Below are 26,013 nucleotides of genomic sequence, written 5' to 3' on the forward strand. Positions count from 1 at the left end.
AGGCAAGGGGAAGCGTTTGGTTAGTCTTCAGTTAGGGAAGGGTTGGGTCAAATTCAGCAGCATCTTAATTTTTGTAAACAAGTTTTATTGAAATGCTACCACACACTTTTGTTTACCTTCGTGTATTATCTGTGGCTATTTTTTTAATTTAAAAAAAATTTTTTAACGTTTATTTATTATTCAGAGACAGAGAGACAAACTGTGAGCAGGGGAGGGGCAGAGAGAGCGGGAGACACAGAATCTGAAGCAGGCTGCAGGCTCTGAGCTGTTAGCACAGAGCCCGACGTGGGACTCAAACTCACAAACTGTAAGATTGTCACCTGAGCCGAAGTCGGTCGCTCAACCAACTGAGCCACCCAGGCGCCCCTATCTGTGGCTATTTTCATGCTACATGGCCGAGTTAGGTATTTGCAATGAAGACTGTATGATCCACATGGCCTGAAATATTTACTATCTGATCCTTCACAAAAACGTGTACCCATCCTTGAGGAGTGATAGCTTTTGTTTATTTTGGGCCATGAAATCTGTAGAGAAAAACTGTAGGGGGATATAAAAAGAAGTTAGGAGGCTATTGATATAGTCTAGGTGAAATGTGATTGTGTTTTAGACTAGGCTAGAAATGATGGAGGTGGGGAGATGGAAAGATGTAGGAGATATTAAGGAGCCAGAGCTAAAGATACTTGCTAACGGTTTACATGTGGGTAAAATTAAGAGAGAAATCAAGAATAATTTCCAGAATTTTGGTTTGAGCACATGCATGGAAGGTGATTTAAATATAAAATTATCAATTATTTATAAAACTTCTAGGACTAAGATTATATTTTTACTGATAAGCAGAAAAAATAAAACAATTTTTTTATCATATGAATTAGCAAGGCCTGTCTATCTATCTATATATCTATCTTTCATCATCATCTATCTATCTATCTATCTATCTATCTATCTATCTATCTATAGTTAAAAATATATTACCTTGGAGTTAGCTAAAACCTGCTTAGTCAAGTATTAGCTGAGGGTCTTGGACAAACTACTTCCCATCTCTGAGATGAATTTTTAAACAGTAATATTAAAACATGGGGCACTTGGGTGGCTCAGTCAGTTAAGCATCCAGCTTTGGTTCAGGTCACAATCTCACATTTCTTGAGTTCGAGCCCCGCATCGGGCTCTGTGCTAACAGCCCAGAACCTGGATCCTGCTTCGGATTCTGTGTCTTTATCTCCCTCTGCCCCACCTCTGCTCATGCTCTGGTTCTCTCTCTCTCTCTCTCTCTCTCTCTCTCTCTCTCTCTCTCTCTCTCAAAAATAAATACACATTTAAAAAATTTAAAAATTTATTAATAATTATACAGAGACACCACATGATTGTTTTTTTCCAGCTTTATTTTTTAACTTTTAAAACTGGGGTAAATTATACATTTAGTTTACCACTTTTACCACTTTTCAGTGTACAGGTCAGTGGCACTAAGTACATTCACACTTGTGTGCACGGTAGTGTGCACCACCATCCACCTCCAGAATATTTCTCATTTTCCAAAACTGAAACTGTACCTATTCAACAGTAATTCCCCATACTTCCATCCCCCTAGCCCCTGCCAACCACATTCTACTTTCTGTCCCTATTAATTTGACCACCGTTGGTACTTTAAATAAGTGGAATCATAACGATATCTGTCCTTTTGCTATTAGCTTATTTTACTAAGCATAATATCCTTTTTTGAAAAAATGTAGTCTGAATCTTTTTTTTTTTTATTTTATTCATTTATTTTGACAAAGAGACAGAGAGACAGGAGGAGCAGAGAGAGAGGGAATCCCACGCAGGCTCCGCACTGTCAGGGCAGAGCCCCATCAGGGACCCGAACCCACAAACCGTGAGATCATGACTGAAGCCAAAATCAAGAGTTGGTCTCTTAACCAACTGAGCACACCCAGGCCTCCCACTAAGCATACTATCTTAAGATTTACCCATGTGATATCATGTGTCAGAATCTCCTTCCTCTCTGAAGCTGAATAATAGTTGACCATATATACCATATTCTGTTTATCCATTTGCTATAAAATCAATGTTTGTGTCCCTCTGCTTCCAAATTCATATGTTGAAACCTAGTGTCCAATAAGATGGTATTTAGAAGTGGGGGCTTTGGAAAGTGAATGGGGTCATGATGGTGGAACTTTTACAGATGGGATTAGTGCTCTTTTAAAAGAGGCCCCAGAGAGCCCCACATCTACGAACCAGGAAACAGGTTCTCACCAGACACTGAATCTTCCAGTGCCTTGATCTTAGACTTCCCAGCCTTCAGAGCCGTGAGAAATAAATTTAGGTTGTTTATAAGCCACCCGGTCTATGGTATTTTTGTTAGAGAAGCTCAAACCCACTAAGATACCATTCATCTGTCAAGTTGCTTTCACCTTTTGACTGTTGTATATAATGCTGCTTTGCACCTGGGGGTACAAACATCTGTCCAAGTCTGGCTTTCGGTTCTTCTGCATGTACACCAAGAAGTGGAATTGCTCAGTTATATGGTAATTCTGTTTTCAGTGTTTTTTGAGGAACCGCTATACTTTTTCCATAGTGCTACACCATTTCACATTTCTGCCAATGGTGCACAGGGTTCCAGTTTCTCCACATCCTTGCCAGCACTTGCTATTTCCTATTTTCTTTTGATAATTGCTATTTTCGTGTGTATGAAGTGGTATCTCCTCGTGATTTCGATGTGCACTTCTCTAATGATTAGCGACATTGAGCATTGTTTTAAGTCCTTATTGGTCATTAGTATATCTTCATTTACTCAGAAATTTACTCAGCCCTTTGTCCATTTTTAAATTGGGTTGTTTGTTTTTCTGTTCTTTAGTTGTATTAGTTATTTATATATTCTTGATATTAACCACTTGAGCTACACGATTTGCAAATATTTTCTCCTATTCTTTGCGTTGTCTTTAAAAGACGGAGTTAGGGCACCTGGATCGTTCACTTGGTTAAGCATCCGACTTCAGCTCAGGTCATGATCCAATGGTTTGTGGGTTCGAACCCCGTCAGCCTCTGTGCTGGCAGAACGGAGCCTGGAGCCGCTTCAGATTCTGGGTCTCCCTCTCTGCCCCTCTCCTGCTCAAACTCTGTGTCTTTCTCCCTCAAAAATACATAAACATTTTAAAAAAGGCAGAATTAAACCCTGTTGATAGTGTCCTTTTATGTACAAAATGTTTAATTTTGATGTAGTCAAAATTGTCTATTTTTTTTCACATTTGTTGCTTGTACTTTTGGTGTCATATACAAGAAATTATTGCTAAATCCAGCATCACAAAGATTTTTCCCTGTGTTTTCTTCTGAGAGTTTTATAGTTTCAGCACTTATGTTTAGGTCTTTGATCCACTTTCAGTTAATTCTTATATACAATGTAAGGTGAGGGTCCAACATCATTCTTTGCATACAATTTTCCCAGTACCATTTGTTGAAAATATTGTCCTATCCCCACTGTATGGTCTGAGCATCCTTGTCAAAAATCATATATATTTATATAATCATTTTTGCAAGGGTTTATTTCTAGGCTCTGGATTCTATTCCATTGATTTCTGTGTCTTGTCTTTATGTCAATACTATACTGAAGGAAATCTGAATAAAGCATGGACTTTAGTACATAACTTACTAAATATTGCTTTATTAATTATGATGATATACCATAATAACATAAAATGTTAACAATAGAAGATACTGGTGTGGCATATATGAGAACTCTCTGCACTATCTTTACAACTTTCCTATAAACTTAAAGGTATTTTTTAAAATATTTTTTTAATGTTTATTTATTTTTGAGAGAGAGACAGCGTGTGAGTGGGCGAGGGGCAGAGAGAGAGGGAGACACAGAATCTGAAGCAGGCTCCAGGCTCTGAGCTATCAGCACAGAGCCCAGTGAGGAGCTCAAACCCACGAACCATGGGATCATGACCTGAGCCAAATTCGGACACTTAACTGACTGAGCCACCCAGATGCCCTTTTAAAGAGATTTTAAGATAAAATGTTTACTTTAAAAATGATGCATGGAAGTCTAGCTTATTTAAGAGCTCAACAAATTTTGGCTCAAATTATAAAGATGTTTCTGTTATTTGATAATCTTATTACTCTAGATCATTTCTATTACCACAATATTTGGTTTCCTTTAATATAAACAATCCTGCAAGCATATTTTGGCTACCAGGCTTCCACTTACTAAATGATTGTTATCTTCCTCAAATTATAATGCACTGGAAGAAAGAATGGTGTTTTGAATAAATGGGGCTCATTCAGTTGAATATTCATTTAGAAGAAATATACATCTTGAATCCTACCTCACACCATACACAAAAATTAATTCCAGATGCGTTGTAGGTCAGATTTGTGAAAGATAAACATTATAGTTCTTAAAGAGAAATATAGAAAAAAATTGTTACCTTGTAGTCGGAAAAAAAATTGTTAATATTGCACAAAAGCATTAACCATGAAAGATAAATGGATGAGTTGGAATATATTAAAATTAAGTACTGTTCATCAAGAAACGTGATTAAGAAAATATAAAGGCAATATACAAGGTAGGAGTAGATACAATGAATATATCTGATAAAGCTGTCAGTATATTTAAAGGTATTTTACAGATAGCTATATAAAACCTGACACATCAATAGAAAACTAGGCAAAATACATAAACAGGTTCTTCCTAAATGATGATACACAAATAAATATATGAACCGATGCTAACTTCATTAGTCATCCGGGAAAAGCACATAAAAGCCAAAATATAATAACACTACACACCCATTAGAATTGATGAAATGATATTGCAAATGAAGTTATGGAACACCAGAATTCTTATACATGTTGCTGACAGCAGTGTACCTACCATTGGGCAGCAACTTTGGAAAACTACTTGGCAATATCTGTAAAGCTGAATATACTCATTCCTGATTCCAACAGAAATGCATACATTTGTTTACCAACAGATATATTCCTGAATGTTCATCACAGTCTTATTTGTAATAATCCCAAACAGACAACTACTCAAGTACCAATCAAAAGTAGAACTGGGGTATATTCACAGACTAAAATATAGAAAACAATAACAATGAATGATATAATTACATGTAAAATATGAATGAATTTCAAACAGAATGTTGAATAATCTGAATGTAACCTCTCCAAAAGTACATGCTGTATGATTCTATTTGTATAAAATACAAAGTGAAGTGGTTTATGATATGAGACATAATGATTATTTATGTGTGTTTTGTGCTAGGTGTTGACTGGAAAAGAACAAAATGAAGGGTCTTGAGGTTCTGCTAATTAATGTCTGCTTTTTTTATCTAGTTGCTGGTTACACGGCTGGATTCAGTTTGTAAAAAAAAAATCACTGAGGGGCGCCTGGGTGGCTTGGTCGGTTAAGCGTCCGACTTCGCCTCAGGTCATGATCTCGCGGTCCATGAGTTCGAGCCCCGCGTCGGGCTCTGTGCTGCCAGCTCAGAGCCTGGAGCCTGTTTCAGATTCTGTGTCTCGCTCTCTCTCTGCCCCTCCCCCACTCACGGTCTGTCTCGCTCTCAAAAATAAACATTAAAAAATTAAAAAAAAAAAAAAAAATCACTGAGTCCTACTTTTATGATGTTCCCACTTTTCTTTTTATACATTACTCTTCAATAAAGAAATTATATTTAAAATTGTTTCCCACAGCACTGAATAAAACATCAGAGTTTCCAGTTAACTGGGGACCAGTGGAAAAGCTACCCATGCTAGTAAGGAAGGACAATACAATTTTAAAATCTAATTTTAAAAAATACTCATAAAATTGTATATCTCACATGCCTGTATAATTTTCCCAAAGGATACAAAAAAGTTCTTCAAAAGATTTTAGTCTTTATTCTTTCCTTTTTAAATCACTGTTACTCATTTTCTAACAATTTCAGAATCCATTCTAGAAAAACAAAACAAAAACATTTCAATCCTGGAAGATCAGCAATTTTCCATTAAGAAATTATACCAGCTCTTAAAATTTTATGTAAAATATAGATTCCAAGTGCTGAAATACTATAAATTAGCTGATCTCTAGAATAGAAATCATTTGCCTCTTTTTGTCCTATACTCTTACCATGTTGGATAATCCAGATTATTTAAATAATTATATAATTAGTAATTTATTTAGTGACATGTTGTCTTTAACTGCTTTTTTGTATGGAAAAACACTTTTTACTTGAAAGGACACATTGTTTCTTTGTGAAACTCCTATTTTGTAATATTACTCTTTTGTCTGAGTTAAAGAAGGAAGATGTTAGATTTCAATCAATTTTTGCAGTACTCATCAATTATCATCCAGGAGCCTAAAGTATGCTAAAAACACGAAGGCGTGCTAAATAAGGGTACACTTCATACCCTGTTTCAGTACCTTTTACTAATAGTGGGCAGGACAAGCAAGGTAATGCATAATAATGAGAACACAGGCTAGAGCTAAACTGGAACTTAAAGGCAATATATTTAGTTGCAGTTCAGAAAAGAAGAAATTAGGGTCAAAGTCAGTGGTGCTCAAATTTGACTGCACATTAGAATCATGTAGGAAGCTTTTATGTGTGATGATGGAGGAAGCTGGCTTGCAGTAATGACTAAGTGTCTCCTATTAGCCTAGTTATCCCACAGATAAGAACTATAAATTCTAGATAAAATAAAATACAATATATTAAGAAAACACTGGATATTGACTAAAGAGAGCAGAGAAGGGAATTCACAATTGAAAGAAGTAACTGGCCCTGAGAAAGTTTATTGTTTCACAGCTTTACCCTGTCCTGTGAGATTGCAAGAACTTGGATAGTGGCTAAAGTGGTCTTACTGGTTTGAAAAAGCATAGAACAGAGTTCAAGGCAAACACAACAGCTGAAAAATGAGGGGAGAGGGTCTTAAAAAAGAAGCAGCCAGGGAATGGGAGCCCAGAATTATGTGCATAAACTCTTGCCAAAAAGTTCGATGTCTGAACTATGCATGGTAGAGTCCAAGTGGCTCAGATAAGTTAAAAAGAAAAATTAAATTGAGATTTCAGCAGCTGTCTAACACAGGGGACATAAAAGTTTTCTGTTTGAGGGGTACCTGGGTGGGTTAGTCAGTTAAGTGTCTGACTCTTGGTTTTGGCTCAGGTCATGATCTCACAATTCATGAGTTCAAGCCCCATGTCAGGCTTCAAACTGAGAGCATGGAGCCTCCTTGGGATTCTCTCTCTCCCTCCCTCTCTCTGCCCCTCTCCTGCTCACATTCTCTCTCTGAAAGTAAATAAACTTAAAAAAAAGTTTTCTGTTTGAAACCAAGTTAATAACATTCTAAAAAAATAGAAATCTCTTCACAGGAGCATAACAGAATCCAGAATCTACATTATATTATTGACGGTGTATTATTGACCATGTCAAAAATTAATACACATATGAAGAAACATTAAAATGTCACCAGTACTAAAGAAAGTATACAATACTGCACATGCGGCAATAAGCTGACCAAGATTTATTTAAAATAGCTTATTAATTGTGTTCATGGACATAAAGGAAACTATGCAGATAATAATGGAAGAGACAGGAAATCTCATTAGAAAGATAAAAACTATGGAAAAGACCAAATAGAGAAACTAAAACTGAAAAAAGTATAGTATCTGAGATGAAATGTTAAATGTATGGGATTACCAGGAGGTTGAATCTAAGAGAAGAGTCACTAAGAAACTTTTTACTTTGATGCAATCTCATTTGTCTATTTTTGCTTTTGTAGCCTGTGCTTTGGAAGTCATATTTTAAAAATTATTGCCCAGACAAATGTCAGGAAGCTTTTCCCCTATGTTTTCTTCTGGTAGTTTTACAGTTGCAGGTCTTTTGTACAGCAAAGGAAACAATCAACAGAGTGAAGTGACAAGTTAATGAATGGGAGAAATTATTTGCAAACCATACATCCGATAAAAGGTTAATACCCAAAATGTATAAGGAACTCAACACCATAGCAAGAAAACAAATAACCCAATTTTAAAAATGGACAAAAGACCTGAATAGACATCTTTCAACAGGTGTATGAAAACTATTCAACATCACTAATCATCAGAGGACTGAAAATCAAAACCACCGTGAGATATCACTTCATACCTATTAAAGTAGGTATTATCAAAAAGACAAGAGATAACAAGTGTTGGCAAAGATGTGGGGAAAAGGGAGTTCTTGTGCACTGTTGGTGGTAATGTAAGTTGATAAAGCCATTATAGAAATCAGTATGGAATTTCCTCAAAAAATTAAAAATATAACTACCATGTGATCCAATGATGCCACTTCTGGGTATATATATGAAGGAAATGCTAATGGATACAAAGTTTCTTTTTGTACCCCCTCCATGAATATACTGAACCCACTGAATTTTAGGTTTTAAATGGGAGAATTTTTATCCCAATAAAGATGTTTTTAAAAACACAGTAAATACAAGCAATTAGCCAGTGGAAGCCTTGAATAAACACAGGTAGGGAAACAATGTACAGCAAAAGATATAGTTACTGTCAGCAGTATGAGGAAGTAAAATGTAAGCCAAACTGAAGCGATGTCATATGGATGCTGATTTGTCAAGATGAGCATTTCAGAGGCATCAATAGGAGAGTGGCTGCTTGGGCATTAGAGCTCTTTTTCCTTATTGCACAGTCATATAGGATATTACCATTCTATGAAAATTAATTGTGGGGTTACAGTCGAGACTTCTTAGTCTTTATATACTTGTAGTCAACTTTAGTTACAGTTGTCAAGTTGTCAACAGGCAACTTGAACTTGTCTGTTTCTCAAAGCCAGAAGACATTGCCAAAATCCCCGTGTTCTGGCTTTTTCCCGTTTCATAGATAGTGGAAACCAAAATTTCTGGTTGATTTTTACAAAATATCATTCAAATAGTAGATAAAAATGAAATTGGCATTGTTTTCAGTTTACTTGTTGCAGAATAACTTTAAGATAGTAGATAAAAATTATTTGTCATTTAAGCCTAATTTAAGAAAAGCTTAAAGAAAGAAGGTAATTATTCCCTTTATTTCAATTTCATCAATCATTTAAAAAAGAAGAAACATCTTTTTTAAAAAATTGTAAAATAGTAAATAAGAATATCTCATTATATATCTATGAAGTATTATGTTTATATATGTTATATATATTTACATTATAATAGGAATACAAGAAATGTTATGGTGAAATCAGATCACTGTTGGTGTAAGTTGAATTTATGTAATTATTTTGTATTTCAATTTAACAGTAGTAAGAATAGAAATGTTATGTTATTTGGCTTAGGAAACTTTGTAGTTGAGAATTTATGGTAAATTAAAATTTAAATGAAGAAGAGGATAGCTGTCCCTCTCTTTCCAAGTGGCTAATAAAGAAATAAATAAGCAAATTATAGTAAACCCATTCATAAAAATGTTATGTAGAAATCAAGGCCATAATTATAGGAGATGTGGAAAATTCAAATAATCACAAAACAGAAAACAAAGACAGTATAATGTTGCATTCTTGTTATGATTGTAACAACATTAATAAATATTGAGGCATCTGGGTGGCTCAGTTGGTTAACTGACCAACTTCAGCTGAGGTCATGATCTCAAGGTCCGTGAGTTCAAGCCCTGCATCTGGCTCTGTGCTGACCGCTCAGAGCCTGGAGCCTACTTCAGATTCTGTGTCTCCCTCTCTCTCTGCCACTCCCTGCTCTGTCTTTCTCTCATACCACTTCTATAACTTAATGGGAAAATTAGTTAAGTCTTGATATGCCTATAAATATATATATGCTGTAATCTAAAATGGAAAGAGGAAAAGTAAAAATATGTAAGATAAGACCAACTCCAGTACCAGCTCTTTCTGAAACAGCAGTATCTGAAATAACAGCAGTATCTAAATGACAGGGTGTGTGTGTGTGTGTGTGTATACACACAAAAGTTCAAGCATTCAGAGAAAAATATCTTGAACAAAATATTTCTGCAAACACGTGTGTGTGTGTGTGTGTGTGTGTGTGTGTGTGTGTGTGTTTATCTCTATGGGTAAGGGAAAAGAAAAGATGCTCAAAAAAAAAAAAAAAAGAACAATATATTTCTGAATTATGCCTTTCCAGCTGGGATTTAGATTTTGTCTGAAAAGAACATAAAAAACAACTTTTCCAGACAAAAGCTTGAGATAATCAACAGCACCCTGAGGACTTGTTAACAAATGGCCTCTTTCAGGGAAGACAGCATTTTGGGCTCAAACTAGAACATTTCCACCAGGGAAAACTCCCATGAGGTGTAAAATCCTCCTAAGTATGGATATGGAAGAGTCTTTGATGTTGGGAGAATTCTTGCAAATGGGTTAGGAATCACTGAAGAACTCTGATAGGTTAGCGATTTCATTACCTAAAGGGGTTTAATTTCATGTCCATCCTTGCCCGGAATTAAAAAGGAACAATATATATTATATAATATATATTATATGTTACATATATTATATGTGTATATATATATATATACACATATATATATATACATATATATATATATATAAGCATTTCACATTAAAAAAAAAAGATATTTGCAGTATCCAAGTAATTCAGCTAGTGAGTTATTTGCTTAAATTACTAGCATAATTGCCCTAAATTATTTGAAATATGTGCATGGTTGCTGTCTGTGTTGTCAATTTTCAGTGTGCTAGTGCAACTGTCACAATTTAAAAGCCAAACCCAATGATTTTCAAAGAATTCACACCCTTTTCCAAGAGTGGTCCCCTCTGCTCTGTCTATGGTACTTGGCCATGATGCTGAACTACTCTTTGATCATTTAACCTTAATCTATCCTTTTAATATCAGAGGAGGAAAAATAATCATGAGAACTACTGATTGAGTTTATTTTTACCACAGCCATGTCTGGCCTTTATAAGGCATTTCCATCAAGGTGGTTTATCTTCACATGGCAATCATTTATAAATGATGACATGGTTGGTAGAGGTGAGAATATTTGCGAAGAAAAATGTGGTTGTATTGGCATCATTAAGAACACGAGATGCAGCTTGTAAATTTGAAAACTCCTAAAAATATCTAAGTGTTTCTGCAACAAGGGAAACCCCCCCCCCCAAATTGGTAGAAAATAATGTGTTAGAATTTTCTGATTTTCTATTCTAAAACACAGATTCACTTAGTGTTCTTCCAAAGATAGAGAGTCATGTCTTCCTATAAAATCTTATGAGGAACTCTGATGTATGTAAAAAACAAAATCCAGCTGCTTGCTTAATGTCACTTGGGAAATTCAGGGCTCTCTCATTTCTGTGTCCAGAAATATCTTTGTGGAAATTCCAGAGTTCCCAATATCATACAGTGTAAAGATTGCTGAACTTGATGATTCTATTTCTCTAGCATGTAGATGGCAGAATAACGTCAGTCACTTACATTTGTTTTGCAAAGTAGTTTCAAGATTGCTGTTACAAGTGAGTCAGTACCCATTCAAATTAAATCTTCATGAAGAACCCTCTTATACATAATCATCAGAAAATGTTTTATTTTCAAGAATAGCTTAAATTTATTTGCATCTCTTACATTGTAAAGATGAATTTCATTTCCTCAAAAAGATGAAGTTTTTGATATGTTTGAAAATATGTTTTCTAATAGTTTATTTCTCTGAAGGGAGGGAAGGAACAAACGAACAAATAAAGGGAATGAAAGAGTGAGTTCAGGACCAAACAATTTATTTTCAAGCCTTTGAGATCTTTTCTACTAAGTTCTCACTTTTGTACAACTCTTGAAACTTTTCCCTCAAAATGTGAGTTCTTCTGAGCGCTCTCTGCTATAAAATCACTTTTAACAGATGCCTTCTCCTTTTATTTCCCAGAGAGGGCTGTGTCAGAAGTGGGTTCTGATACCTACATAATAAGAGCAGGACTCATTGGAAACCAGCACGCCATCCTGATGCCACCAGTATTGCAACATAATTATCATTTCCGAGAGGGTATCTGTTCTAAATACGTGATTTTTTTCTCTTTGTTAAGGATAGGGGCAAGAATCCAGTTGAACCATCTCGAGAGTATTTTCATATTTGACTTTCTCTTCCCCCGTCCCTCTCTTCCTGTGCAAATTAAAATGCTAGTCTCAAAAAAAAAAAAAAAAAAAAAAAAAAGAGGTTAGAGTGGGAGAGAGCCAAAGCATTAGAGACTGTTAAAAACTGAGAACAAACTGAGGGTTGATGGGGGGTGGGAGGGAGGGCAGGGTGGGTGATGGGTATTGAGGAGGGCACCTTTTGGGATGAGCACTGGGTGTTGTATGGAAATCAATTTGACAGTAAATTTCATATATTAAAAAATAAAATAAATAAATAAATAAATAAATAAATAAATAAAAGTTTTATAATTAAAAAAAAAAATGCTAGTCTCATTTATCTCAGTCTTTAGAAAAGAAGTTTAGTCTGTCTGCCTTTTTGTATCCTGTGTGAAGATTTTCCTTATATGAATTCATTCCAAATAAGACTTGTCAAACGTAAAGACACCTTGTGGGGTTAAATAATACTTTAATTTTATTTATTCTAATGCAGGCACCCCAAAACATGAAAGAAAATCACATCAAAATACTTTTTAAGTATTCAAGGGAACAGTAATTTATAAATATGAATTGTATACCATGCTAGTTTTTTTTTTTTTCTTCTCATTTTTATGAAGTGCTTTGTAGGAATTGGGGATTTAGGGTACAGGGTGTAGCTTCTGGCCAAGTTTTCAGTGTTTCTTCTCTAAAGATTCTTCTTCTGGGCAGGGTAATTTTCCTGTGCATAAACAAAACCATGTTTAGGTAAAAGCAGAAGTTGTTGATGACTAAGTATAAATTTTGAAAATAATCCTTGATAACAATTTTAAAGTCTTTTGTAAAGTTTTATTGGTGAGTCAGAAACTTCTTGATTTCCCCTACTGAAATAAGAGGGCAACTCTTTGCTCAGTAATTATTCCAACCAGCACCAAAAATAATTATTCACTGGAAAACATTCAAAATATGTAATTGCATCTGGCTTGGTGCTTTTGAATCAATAAAAGGTATTCTTCCACTCACTGAACCCAGAAAATTTCCACATGCTTGGGTAATGATGCTACAGAAATGTTTAATTATCATTCTCCTACCTGACCTAAAGCTGTTTGTGAGTTTTGGCAAAGAGAAAGGAGACTCAGAAATTCAGCAAGAATTGGACTGTAGTATCTTTCCAGCGTGGAGACCATATAATTATATATGAAAAGGTTCTCTGTTTTTGACCAGTGAAGTTTGATGAAAACCTACACAGGATCACCTACTTTTTTCACAGACAAATGAATTTTGGCAATCTACTTACCCAAACAGTAATACATAGGTACAGCCCAAGAAGTTTGATCTCATCAATCTTTTGCCACATACCTGTTGGAAAATAGTACAGAATAAAGCATAGTACTGAGATGAGATGCCCCTGGAAAATATTTAAAAATACCTTAAATATGGATATTATGGATATAGTTCATATTTTTCCCTGAAAATTGAAGTGATTGTTTGTCAGAGAATAAGATGGGTTCAGTGTCCATCAGCAATAATTGTAAGTGATATTGGCTTCCTAGAGAGTATGATGCAGGTTTTAGATTTTCATTTTTAATTAGATAATTATTTTGTTCAGAGAAGCACATAATCTCCCTTTGCATTATGTGGTAAAGGTGAATGAGTGATTAAGAAAGGCTCACTCAGTGAAATGAAGAAGGCACCTGATAATTTAAAAAAAAAATCATACTCTAAAGATAAGCAGAAAAGTAAGAGTATAGTTCTAAAACTTGACTTTTCAATGTCTCCTCTTTAAACCAAATTGAAGTTTTTCTTTAACTGGAGTTTATCCTATATTTGCTTCATGCTTTAAGGCCCCAGGGCATTTGTCCAGAGATTATTTTATTAGACCTTGTAGGGTAGACAGAATAATGTTCTTCACCCAAGACATCCACATCCTACTCCCCCAAAACTGGTGAATATATAACCTTATGTGGCACAATGGACTTTCCATGTATGATTAAGTTAAGGAGGTTGAGCTAGGAAAACTACCAGGGATGATTTGGATGAGCCCAATGCAATCACAATAGTCCTTATCTGACAGAGGCAAGAAAAATCAGAGTCAGGAAGGCAATGTGTCAAAGGAAGAAGAGAGAGATTTAAAAATGCTATGCTGCCTTTGAAGATGGAGGAAGGGACACTGAGGCCAGGAATTCAAGTGACCTTTTAAAGTTGGAAAAGGCAAGGAGACGGATTCTCCCTCAGAGCCTCCAAAAAACACACAGTCCTGCCAGCACCTTGATTTTAGTTAGTGAGACCGATTTTGGATATCTGACCTTTAGAAATGTAGGAAAATTGTGTTGTTTTAATACACTAAGACTGTAGTAATTTATAACAGTAGCAATAGGAAACTAACACACCTATTAATGATTCTGAGATTTGAGAAGGTGAGACATCATCTCCACTTTATAAGAATATCATGGTTTTTCCCAGACTCTGCAGTTAATATGGCAGAGCTGGGAATAGAATCCAGATTTTATGACTTCAAGTCCAGTGCTATTGTTCTACCAGAATTTATTTAGTTTCATCATTTTGCAGTATTTTTTAGGCAGCTCTGGATTTGTTTCTGATTGCTGATATAATAAATTGCCACAAACGTCATGGCCTAAAACAACACATATTTATTCTCTTTACAGTTCTGGAGATCAAATGTCTAATATGAGTCTCATTGCGCTAAGGTCAATCAAGGTGTCAGCACATCTGCATTCCTTCTGGGAAATCTAATGGAGACTGTTTCCTAGACTTTTCTGGCTTCTAGAGACCACTTGCGTTCCTTGGTTTATGGCTTCTTCTCCATCTTCAAGCCAACAACATAGTGTCTTCAGATCTCTTTCTGACTAGGACTCCTGTTTCTTTTGTCACATCTTTCTTCATTTTAAACCTCTTATCTCCCTCTTACAAGACCCTTGTCATCATACTGGACCTATAGGGATAATCCAGGATAATCTCCCCATCAAGATTATTAATTTAGCCACATCTTCAAAGTCTCCTTTACTATGTAAAGAGGTTCTTGGGTTTGCGATACGGACATCTTTGGGAAGGGCATTATTCTGTGTACCAGGGTCTCCTATGTATCAAATTGTCCTAATTTCTGAGAATAGTGTTAAATGCCCAATATTGAGGGGATTCCATTAAGAAATGTTGAACCGTTAGACGTAATCTGACTATGTCTTAAAAACTCACTCTGACTCTTTAAATAAAATATAGTGGAGGGTTGCCTGGGTGGCTCAGTTGGTTGAGCATCCAACTTGGGCTCAGGTCATGATCACACACTTCATGGGTTCAAGCCCTGCACTGGGCTCTATGCTGACAGCTCTGAGCCTGGACCCTACTTCAGATTCTGCGTCTCCCTCTCTCTCTGCCCCTCCCCCACTTGTGCTTTGTCTCTCTTTCTCTCTTTCTCAAAAATAAATAAACATTAAATAAAATATAGTGGAGAAAGGAGGAGGAATGGCAGAATGGAAAGAGTTGTCTAATAAAGAGCTATATGAGAAGGTCTATCTGTATTCTTCATGGTGGTCTTGAAAAACCGGATAAGTAATAATACTGTTTTAAAATTTGAGAAAAACTGGGTGAGGAGCATGTCTTAATTTAGTTGGGGCTGGAGGTGAGAATTAAAAATTGGTTTCAAATATGTAGGATTTGAGATTTCTCAAATCCAACCACAGATGTCAAGGCAGAAGTTGGACATGTGAATTTGAGTTCAGAGTAGTAGATAGGAGTGAATATTGGGAATTTGGAAATCAGTGTATGTACTTCTGTTTAAGACTTCATGATCCAGTAGATCCAACAATACAGGAAGGGCCTGTGAGAAATACATATGCTGTATTAAGTCTCTCACAAGCCCCAGTAGGAGAATCATCACACAGACATCTAGGATTTTAGAGTAAATCTATGTCCCCTTCTGGGGGTATCTATCTCTTTTTGAGAAAAGCTCTTGGTTTGCTAGGAGAACATCATAATGAATGAATGGCTAATCAGAAAACATCAAGTGACTGAAATTTGAGCTGCTCATCAGGAACAATTTTATCTGAGTCTCTAAGGAATAAGGTTGGATACTCAGACTAGCAATTTATCATGAAGCTGAAATGGTGTATAGGAAATCGGGCTCCAAAAAGTCCAAGAAGTATAAGTAAGTTGCATCAGCAGACAATCCAGATTTCTTTGACAACTTTGCATTGTCTCTTCTCTCCTAATCTTCACCTATATTTCCGTGGTGGTTCCTTATGACAACCTAACTGACGAGCAAAAACCTTGAACCTGATTCACATATGGTTTTGCATGATTTTCTGGCACTCACTTGAAGTGGATGGCTGCAGAATTTCAGCGTCTCTTGGTTTTAGCCCTGAAGAATGGTGGTGATGGGAAATTCCCCCAAATGGATAGAACTTTAAACAGCACATTTGACTTTTTACTTTGGCTTGAATGATAGATACTTAGAAATTGCACTGATATATGGACAGTTGCTAATACAACATGGGTTTGAACTGAACAGGTCTGCTTGTACATAGACTTTTTCAATACATAGAGTACAGTATTATAAATGTATTTTCTCTTCTTTATGAATTTCTTAGTAACATTTTCTCTCCTCTAGCATACTTTATTGTAATGATACAGTATATAATACATACAGTATACAAAATATAATACCTGTTAATCCACACATTATCAGTAAGACTTCAGTCAACAGTAGGCTATTAGTAGTTAAGTTCAGGGTAGTCAAAAGTTACATGCAAATGTTCAACTGCATGGGGAGCTGGCATTCCAGGTCCCCATGTTGTTCCAGGGTCAACTACAGTTTGGAACTGAATCATCAGGGACTTTAAAAGAACAGAGTTGGAAAATGGTGACAAGGTAAACAACTGATAGAAAAATCTTGTTTTTAATTGAATTTTTATGCTTTCCTGGTGTGTTTCCTTTTTAAAGTTCTATATAAATTTTTCCCTAGTGATTTAGAAGACATAATCTATTTTTGAATTCTAATGATAGTTTTCTTTAACTTTTCAGTAATATACTAGAATCCACATTTGTCTACAATATTAACCAAAATAATTTCACAACAAACACTGGCTAATCTTAACAAAAAATTTTACTCCAGTCTTATTTCCCCTTACAGAATCAATGAGGATTCTCATAATAATGGCCTTGAGTTATGAAGATAAAATTCAATTATGTTAATATCATCTGGTTAAGAGGTGAAGATTTTCATTAGATAAAAAGGTATTATCAGAAAAATTGAAATAAAAATAAAGTATTGGAGCTTAAAAGTCACATTTGTGTCATACCTCATTCTGAGGTAATGATGAAAAAATTAGGCTAATAAACTCCCCATGTCCAAATGCATTTGCAGTATTTGCTTAGCAAAACAAATTTCTGAAGTCTTTGCAAGTTTTCCATTAATAACACTAGAGAAGTCCATGAAATCTTTTGTAAACTATGGATAATTTGTGTTTAGTTTCAGAGTTCTGGGCTTGAGTAAATCTCAAGTGTGATAATGTGGACTTCTAAGGTAAATGTTAAAGTGGTGGAGACACTCCATGAAGACTGAATATGTCATTTGACCTCTTGGTGACTCTGGCCTCATTTATAAATTGGAGTTTATGTTGAAACACTGCTGGGAGTATGATGATGTAATTGGCTCCAGAGCTCTCCAGAGCTCCCTCCAAACAGAGTATGGAAGATGCCTGGTGCCTGAACCAAACCATCAGGAAAACAGTGGTGACGAGGAAACAGATCTGAAGAATTAAAAATAGCTGATAGAATCTAGCAACTACTCAGAATAGGAACTTGAGATACACACTCAAACAATGGCCAGCCTGTTTCGATATAGAGTTAGTTCTTCTGTTTTGTGTGTGTGTGTGTGTGTGTGTGTGTGTGTGTGTGTGAACGTTTACTGCAGTTCTTTACACAAGTATCCTCTGCCCTCATATTTTAAGCATAAAAAGAAACTTCAGACAGCTAACTTGAACACTGTCATACCAACAGCAACTTCTCTTGCAAACCTGTCTCAAATATTTTACTGTAAATCAGTTTGGGAAGCACAGAGGGATACGGCATCCACAAATACTTCAGTCAGTATCTTATAATTGCATTGTCCATTGTTATGTTTCCAAGTATAGATAGACCTGTAAGAAGCAGGATGAACACACATGCTTCAAACTGCTTTGTCAAAAGTATTGGATTGGCTCAGTCTTTTAATCAAATTTCATCTACCCAAAGCATCAATATACGCACAGAAGAAAATGTTACCAGAGGTTTTAACACATTTTAACTCTTTTGTAGGAGAGCTGAAAAACAGCTGGAGGACAGACAGAACTAGTAAGATGGCTGTACTATTCGCGTCCCATTTAGAATTTTAACTTCTATCTGAATTGGTTTTCCTGTTCACCAATTACTTAATCCATTTTGAAAGTTTCAAGGAGGCTTTAAAACTCAAGAATTTGAGGTCCTTTGTGAGAGCAGCCTTCTGAGAGCATGAAAGCCCTGTGATTGCTTTCTCTTTAGGTCTGGAAACTAACAGAGCACTTTGGAGTCAGAACTCACATACAAAGAATAGAGCCTGACTTAGAATTTTGTGGAAAGGGTGTTTAGAAAGTGAATGAAACTGGAATTTATAAGCTGCACAAGATTAGCCGGTGTGGCTGTTTACATTCAATGTCTCCAGCCTCTTGCAGGTCAGGTGACATCCTCCAGCTTCCTGCTGTTAAAGTAAGACTCGTCATTCTTGACAAGTCTTGTTACAAAACATAATCCCAATTGCTTTGTAAAAGTTAAATAACCAGATTACAAATCAAAACAAAACCCTGAGATAGGAGCCTTGAGAACAATAATTTTACAAGTATCTTTACTTTTCTATTTAAAAAAAACAAGGTTGGGAATTGGTGAGCTAAGAATAACTGGAAGTAAGACCAAGAGAGGAGAAATAGACAGTAGAGATACTCATATTCTGCTGAAGATGACAGTTGGTAAATACTACCTTTTGGGAATAATTGATCATTTCCTCTAGTGGAGTGCCTTGTTCTTTAGTAATTAAGGGCACAGAGGGTAAACCTCACTCCTGAGTATTAGCAACTCAGCCAAAATCACTTAGAAATTTTTGTTACACTGTTCTAGATTTCCCATTTCTTTTAGTGCTGTGGTCAAAGAGACAATAGGGAGATCTGCTTTATAATCAGCATACGTTATATGGGTTCTGGGGGCCTCCAATCAAGCTGCCAATCAGACATTCAGTGAGCTAATTGCCCCTAAGCTCATATTATAAATATTGTGAGAAGAATGAAAAAAGAAAAGGTGTGGTCCTTACCTTTAAATATGTAATAGTCTAACAAGGAGGAGTACACATAAAACGTTCCAAAGAAACTAGCTCAGTGAATGTATTCTTTTGTGTGTTTCTCACACAAAAAGTTGTGGGCTTTGGAAGAAAAGCTCAGATTGACTGCAGTCTCACGTGGTCTAGTGCATTAGTGTGTGTGGATGTGGGGTTGGTCGGGAGTGGAGCTGCATATCTGTTCCACACGGCCACTCTGTCTCTGGGGTCCACAGCATATTCTTTGCCTTAGGTGAGGATTTGCACTGGGGAAAGAGCATTCAGTATCATAGTTCATTTTAGGTGGGGTTGGGCATGAGGGGTATCTGCATGTCACCTGGGCACAGTCCCATGATGTAGGCATCACTCCTTTTGATCAACCAGAGGTGGGTTGGCTATTCTTAGGGCAGGTATCTTCTGGACCACAATGAGAAGGACAACTGTTAAAGCTCTGTGGTACCGGCATTTTACTGGGCCCACTTACATGGAGGCTGCACCTCAAAGTACTGGTCTAGCTCCCTGGTGGTAATGACAGAGAAAGCTTTCTGTTCGGGGCCAGGCAATTGCTTGAGCAGGTCTTATTCCTGTGCAGTTGGTCCATCCAGGTGGGATTCCATAGTTCCAGGACTCCTACCCCTCTACCTGCTCATGCTTCTCCAATATTCTCCAGACCCTGATACATTTATCTAGTTTCCATGGGTTGAGGAAAACTAACTCTTGGTGATCAAAAATTTAAATATTTTTCATTATTATTGTTTCATAACTGGATGATTGTCTTGAAAACAAAAGCCAAGAGCCAGACTCTTATTCTCTGCTTCTTTTGTAAATAAATCCTCTTCTGAAACAATGATATGTCTCCTAACCTTAAAAAGGGGAGTGTGGGGGGACCTGGATGGCTCAGTCGGTTAAGCATTCGACTTCAGCTCAGGTCATGATCTCACAGTCCAGAGTTCGAGTCCCACATCGGGCTCTGTGCTGACAGCTCAGAGCCTGGAGCCTGCTTTGCATTCTGTCTCTCCCTCTCTCTCTGCCCCTCCCCTGCTTACTCTCTGTTTCTCTCTGTCTGTCTCTCTCTCTCTCTCTCAAAAATAAATAAACATTAAAAAAATTTTAAAAAGGGGAGTGTGGCAGTGTAGTAGAAAGTAAAGGGGAAAATAACACTGGTTAATCAATAAATGTTATTATACTAAAGTTGTAGTGAAGAATTTCATGTATCCATGTGTTTTTATTTTTATTTTTATTTATTTTTTAATGTTTATTTAGTTTTGAGAGAGATACAGAGACAGAGTGCAAGTGAGGAAGGGGCAGAGAGAGAGAGGGAGACACCAAAATCCGAAGCAGGCTCCAGGCTCTGAGCTGTCGGCACAGAGCCCGATGAGGAGCTAAAACCCACAAACTGTGAGATCATGCCCCGAGCCGAAGTTGGACGCTCAACAGACTGAGCCACCCAGTCGCCCCTCATGTATCCATGTGTTAAGGATTTGGGCAATTCTTATGAAGACCAAAAGAAACATGTATAGTGAGATTAAAAATAAATGAGAAATGAAGAGGTTTTGATTTTTATTCTAGCATACTGGTCACAAGTTCTGGGGCAAAATATTCAATGTCTATAAACTCTAGAATCTTCTCCTTAACAAATGTGTATAATAATTATGAATCATGTCTGTGACCTGGGAGGTGGTACTATATTGTGGCTACAGGAATTCAGAATCAGTCTAGCTAGTTTTGAATATAGCCTCTATCTTTTAGCTCTGAGATTTGACAAATTATGCAATTTTCCTAAGCCCTAGTCTCTTCAATGGAGTTGTATTTAGGACCAAATGAAATCATATATATATATATATATGTCTTTTAGATTTTATATTTCTTCATGATATATATATAATATATAAATATATATATAAATATTACACATATTTATATACATATACATATATGTACATGTATTTATATACATATATAATATATAAATTAAATCATATATATGTTCATGCATATATATATATGATTAGTATATAGTATTTATATAGGTATGATTATATATAGTGTTTATAGGTATCCCTGACACATAAAGAAGTCATTCAATAATTAACTATTATAGTTCCTACTGCCTCACTCCAAGTAGTAAATGGGTTCACACACACAAAAATATGATGTACATTATAAGATTCCATACTGTCATATTTTAGACATTTTGGTAGGTTTTGCTCTAAAATCACTTATACATGAGACTGTTTGTAACCTTAGCCATTTTTTCCTTGAAAGTGATTCCGTGTTATTATGAGCACATATTGCCACAGGATGTTAACTCATACTGATTATTTTTGAGTCAGCTTACTTTCTAAAAATGGTTTCTCGTGCTTGGCTATTGGAAATAATACTTCAATGAACAGAGGGGTGCAGATATCTTTTCAAAATAGTGATTTCATTTCCTTTCAATAAATACCCAGAAATGGAATTTCTGGATCATATGGTAATTCTATTTTCAAATTTTGGGGAAACCTTTATACTGTTTTCTATAGTGGCTGCACCAATTTGCATTCCTGCCAACAGTGTACAAGGGTTCCCTTTTCTACACATCCTCATCAACACTTGTTATCTCTTGTCTTTTTGGTAACAGCCATTCTAACATGTATGAGGTGATATTTAATTGTGGTTTTGATTTGCATTTCTCTGATGATTAGTAATGTTGAGTACCTCTTCATGTACCTGTTGGTCACTTAAATATCTTCTTTGGGAAAATGTCTGTTCATTCAGGACCTTTGCCCATTTTTAAATTGGATTGCTTAGGGTTTGTTTGTTTGTTTGTTTGAGATTTATGAGTTCCTTATGTATTTTGGATATTAACCCCTTATCAGATATGTGGTTTGCAAATATTTTCTCCCCTTCTGTAAGCTGTCTTTTCATTTTGTTGAGAAGCTTTTTGGTTTGGTGCAATTTATTTTTGCTTTTGTTGTTTGTGCTTTGGGTGTCATATCCATAAAATCATTGCCAAAACCAATGTCAAGGAGCTTTTTCCCTATATTTCCTCCTGGAGTTTTATGGTTTCAGGTCTTACATTTAAGTCTTTGGTCCATTTTGAGTTCAGTGTGTGTGTGTGTGTGGCATAAGATAAGCGTCTATTTTCATTCTTTTGAATTTGAACATCCAGTTTTCCCAACACCATTTGTTATAGAGACTATCTTTTCTACACTGAGTATTTTTAGCTCCCTTGTTAAATATAAGTTGACCATATATGTGTGGGTATATTACTGGGCTCTTTATTCTGTTCCATTGGTCTATGTATCTGTTTATGCTAGTTTCATACTATTTTTATTACTTTAGCTTTGTAATATAGTTTGAAATCAGGAAGGGTGATGCCTACAGCTTTTCTGTTCTTTATCAGGATTGAGTTGGCTATTTGGGGTCTTTTGTGATTACACATGAATTTTAAGGTGTTTTCTATTTTTGTAAAAAAAATGCCATTGGAGTCTTGATAGAATTGCATCGAATCTGTAGATTATTTTGAGTAGGATGGACATTTTAACAGTAATAGTTCTTTCAATTCATGCACACAAGATATCTTTCCATTTGTTTGTGTCTTCTTCAGTTTTTTTTAATCAGTGTATATAGTTTTCAGCATACAGATCTTTTACCTCCTTGCGTAAATTTATTCCTGAGAATTTTATTGTTTTTGATGCTATTGTAAATGGGATTTTTTTCCCTCTCATTTTCAGATAATTCATTGTTAGGGTATAGAAATGTAACCAATATTTGTATGTTGATTATGTATCCTATAACTTTTCTGAATATATTACTTCTAAGAGCTTTTTGGTTGAGTCTTTAGGACTTTCTATATAATATCGTGTCATCTGCAAGCAGAGACTATTTTACTTCTTCCTTTCTGACTTGGATGTCTTTTATTTCCTTTTCTTGCCTGGTTGCTCTGGCTAGGACCTCTAGTACTATGTTGAACAGAAATGGAGAGAGTGGGCATCCTTATCTCATTCCTCACTGTAGAGGAAAAGCTTTCAACCTTTCACCATTGAGTATGATATTAGCTGTGGGCTTGCCATGTGGGCTTGTAATGTTGAGTTACATTCCTTCTATACCCAGTTTTAGGGGAGTTTTTAGCTTGAATGGATGTTGAATTCTGTCAAATGTTTTTTATGCATCTATTGAGATAGTCACATAATGTTTATGTTTTGTTCTATTAATGTGATGTATCATATTTATTTGCATATCTTAAATCATCCTCTCATCTCAGAGATGAATACCATTTGATTATGGCATGTGATCCTTTTAACGTGCTGTTGAATTCAGTGTGCTAGTATCTTGTTCAGAATTTTTGCGTGTGTATTCATTAGAGATATTGGCCTTTAGTTTTCTTTTCTTGTAGTGTCCTTATCTGGCTTTGGTACCAGGGTAATGCTGGCTTCATAAAATGAGTTTAGAAGTGTACTGTCCTCTTCAATTTTTTTGAAGTTTGAGAAAGATCTTTAAATGTTTGGTAGAATTCATCAGTAAAGCTATTTCTCCTAGACTTGTTTTTTGGGAGGTTTTTGATTGCTGATTCAGTTCTTTCTTGTAATTTGTCTTTTAGATTTTATATTTCTTCATGATTATTTTTTTAAAGGTTAATTTATTTTTGAGAGAGAGAGAGAGCACACGAGAGCAGGGGAGGGGCAGAGAGAGAGGGAGACAGAAGATCTGAAGCAGGCTCTGCACTGACAGCAGAAAGCCCCATGTGGGGCTCAAACTCACGAACCATGAGATCATGACCTGAGTCAAAGTCAGACATTTAACCAACTGAGCCACCCATGGGCCCCAGTGATTCATTTTTGATAGTTTATATGTTTCTAGGAATTTATCCACTTCTAGGTTGTCTAATGTATTGTTCATAGTAGTCTTATATGATCCTAAGTGTCCACTGATGGATGAGATAAAGAAAATGTGCATACAATGCATTGGATGCATTGTATTCAAAATATACAATAGAATATTATTCACCCCTAAAAAAGAAGGAAATCCTGCTATTTGCAACAATATAGATGAAACTTGAGGGCATTATGTTAAGTGAAATTAGTTGGAGATAGATAAACAAATACTGTATGATCTCATTTATATGTAGAACCTAAAAACAAACAAACAAACAAAAACAAACTTATAAAAGCAAGAACAGACTGGTGGTTGCCAGGGGCAAGAGGTTAGGTGGGGGAAATGGATGAAAGTAGTCAAAGGGTACAAAATTCCAGTTATAACGTGAGTAAGTTTGGGGGGTATAATGTACAGCATGGTGACACTAGTTAACAATATTATATTATTTATTTGAAAGTTGCTGAGAGAGAGTACATTTTAATTTTTTTTAATATTTGTTCATTTTTGAGAGAGAGAGAGAGAGCACAAGTGGGAGAGGGGCAGAGAGAGAGGGAGATAGAATCTGAAGCAGGCTCCAGGCTGAGTTGTCAGCACAGAGCCCAACACGGGCTTGAACTCACGAACCGTGAGATCATAACCTGAGCTGAAGTCGGAAGCTTAACTGACGGAGCCACCCAGGTGCCCTGAGAGTACATCTTAAAAGTTCTCAACACACACACACACACACACACACACACACACACACGCATGCACGCACGCACGCACGCACATATACACACAAGGTAACTATTTGAGGGAATGGATGTGTTACATAACTTTGTGGTGGTAACCATTTTGCATTATGTACATATATCAAGTCATTGTGTGTATACCTTATGCTTATACAATGTTATTGTCAATTATATCTCATTAAAATTGGAGAAAATAAAAAAAAATGGCTTCCTCTTTGCAGTTTAACTGTCAGCTGTTACTTCCCAGGCTTATCCTTTTATTTATCTCTGATGGCCAGAGATATACTATAGCTTGCTATCTTTGATATAATGTGTTTGGGGGAAATTAAATCATTGACTTGTTTTAGAATTGTGAAAGAATAATTATCTCTGGATAAAGTTAGAGATCAAGGACTGCCTTTTAATTTGAGGGAGTTCTGTCTGTGTGTTGCTTTTCTTATTGGCTGATCCAGATTGACGATGTAATCATCATAACAGGATGTTAAGATAAGGCTCTTTACATCTCAGTCTCAGTTATATAACCAACAACATAGGTGGCAAGGAATTTGATATTCCATAGTAAGGGGCTAGGTTACATATGTTAAAAACAGGTTTGTGGGGCACCTGGGTGGCTCAGTCAGTTGAGCGTCTGACTTCAGCTCAGGTCATGATCTCGCAGTCCGTGAGTTTGAGCCCTGCGTCAGGCTCTGTGCGGACAGCTCAGAGCCTGGAGTCTGTTTCGGATTCTGTGTCTCCCGCTCTCTCTGGCCCTCCCCCATTCATGCTCTGTCTCTCTCTGTCTCAAAAAAATAAACGTTAAAAAAAAACAGGTTTTGTAACTTTTTTTTCTTAAGCTGAAGAGACTGAGGGAGAAGTTGTAATTTGAAGAGAGAATTTTCTTCATGGAAGTTGTCAGTGAAGAAGGGAAAGAATTTATTTATTCCTATTTTAGATCTGGTAGAGGTGTTCTGATACCAGGCCCATAGAGTATTGGGGAGTCACACTGGAAAACGGTGAAAGACAAGAGGTGGCTCAATCAGGCTATACAAACACAGTGGAAAATTATAGCTAAGAAGTCACTGTACTTCCATC

General features: G+C 36.1%; 2 long non-coding RNA genes across 2 annotated transcripts in view; one reads left to right on the top strand and one right to left on the bottom strand.

The window, feature by feature from the left end:
* Window positions 1–26,013, top strand: part of LOC132663589 (uncharacterized) — a 125,245-nt gene that overhangs the window by 24,455 nt on the left and 74,777 nt on the right. The window lies entirely within an intron of this gene.
* Window positions 12,538–26,013, bottom strand: part of LOC132663590 (uncharacterized) — an 87,266-nt gene continuing 73,790 nt past the window's right edge. Inside the window, exons 2-3 of the long non-coding RNA XR_009603149.2 lie at window positions 13,316–13,377; window positions 12,538–12,760 (exon numbers count right to left, since the gene is read on the bottom strand). This is a non-coding gene — a long non-coding RNA (uncharacterized LOC132663590). The remainder of the gene's footprint in view (window positions 12,761–13,315; window positions 13,378–26,013) is intronic.

Source organism: Panthera onca, chromosome D4, assembly GCF_046562875.1.
Source record: "Panthera onca isolate mPanOnc1 chromosome D4, mPanOnc1 haplotype 2, whole genome shotgun sequence".
NCBI lineage: Eukaryota > Metazoa > Chordata > Mammalia > Carnivora > Felidae > Panthera > Panthera onca.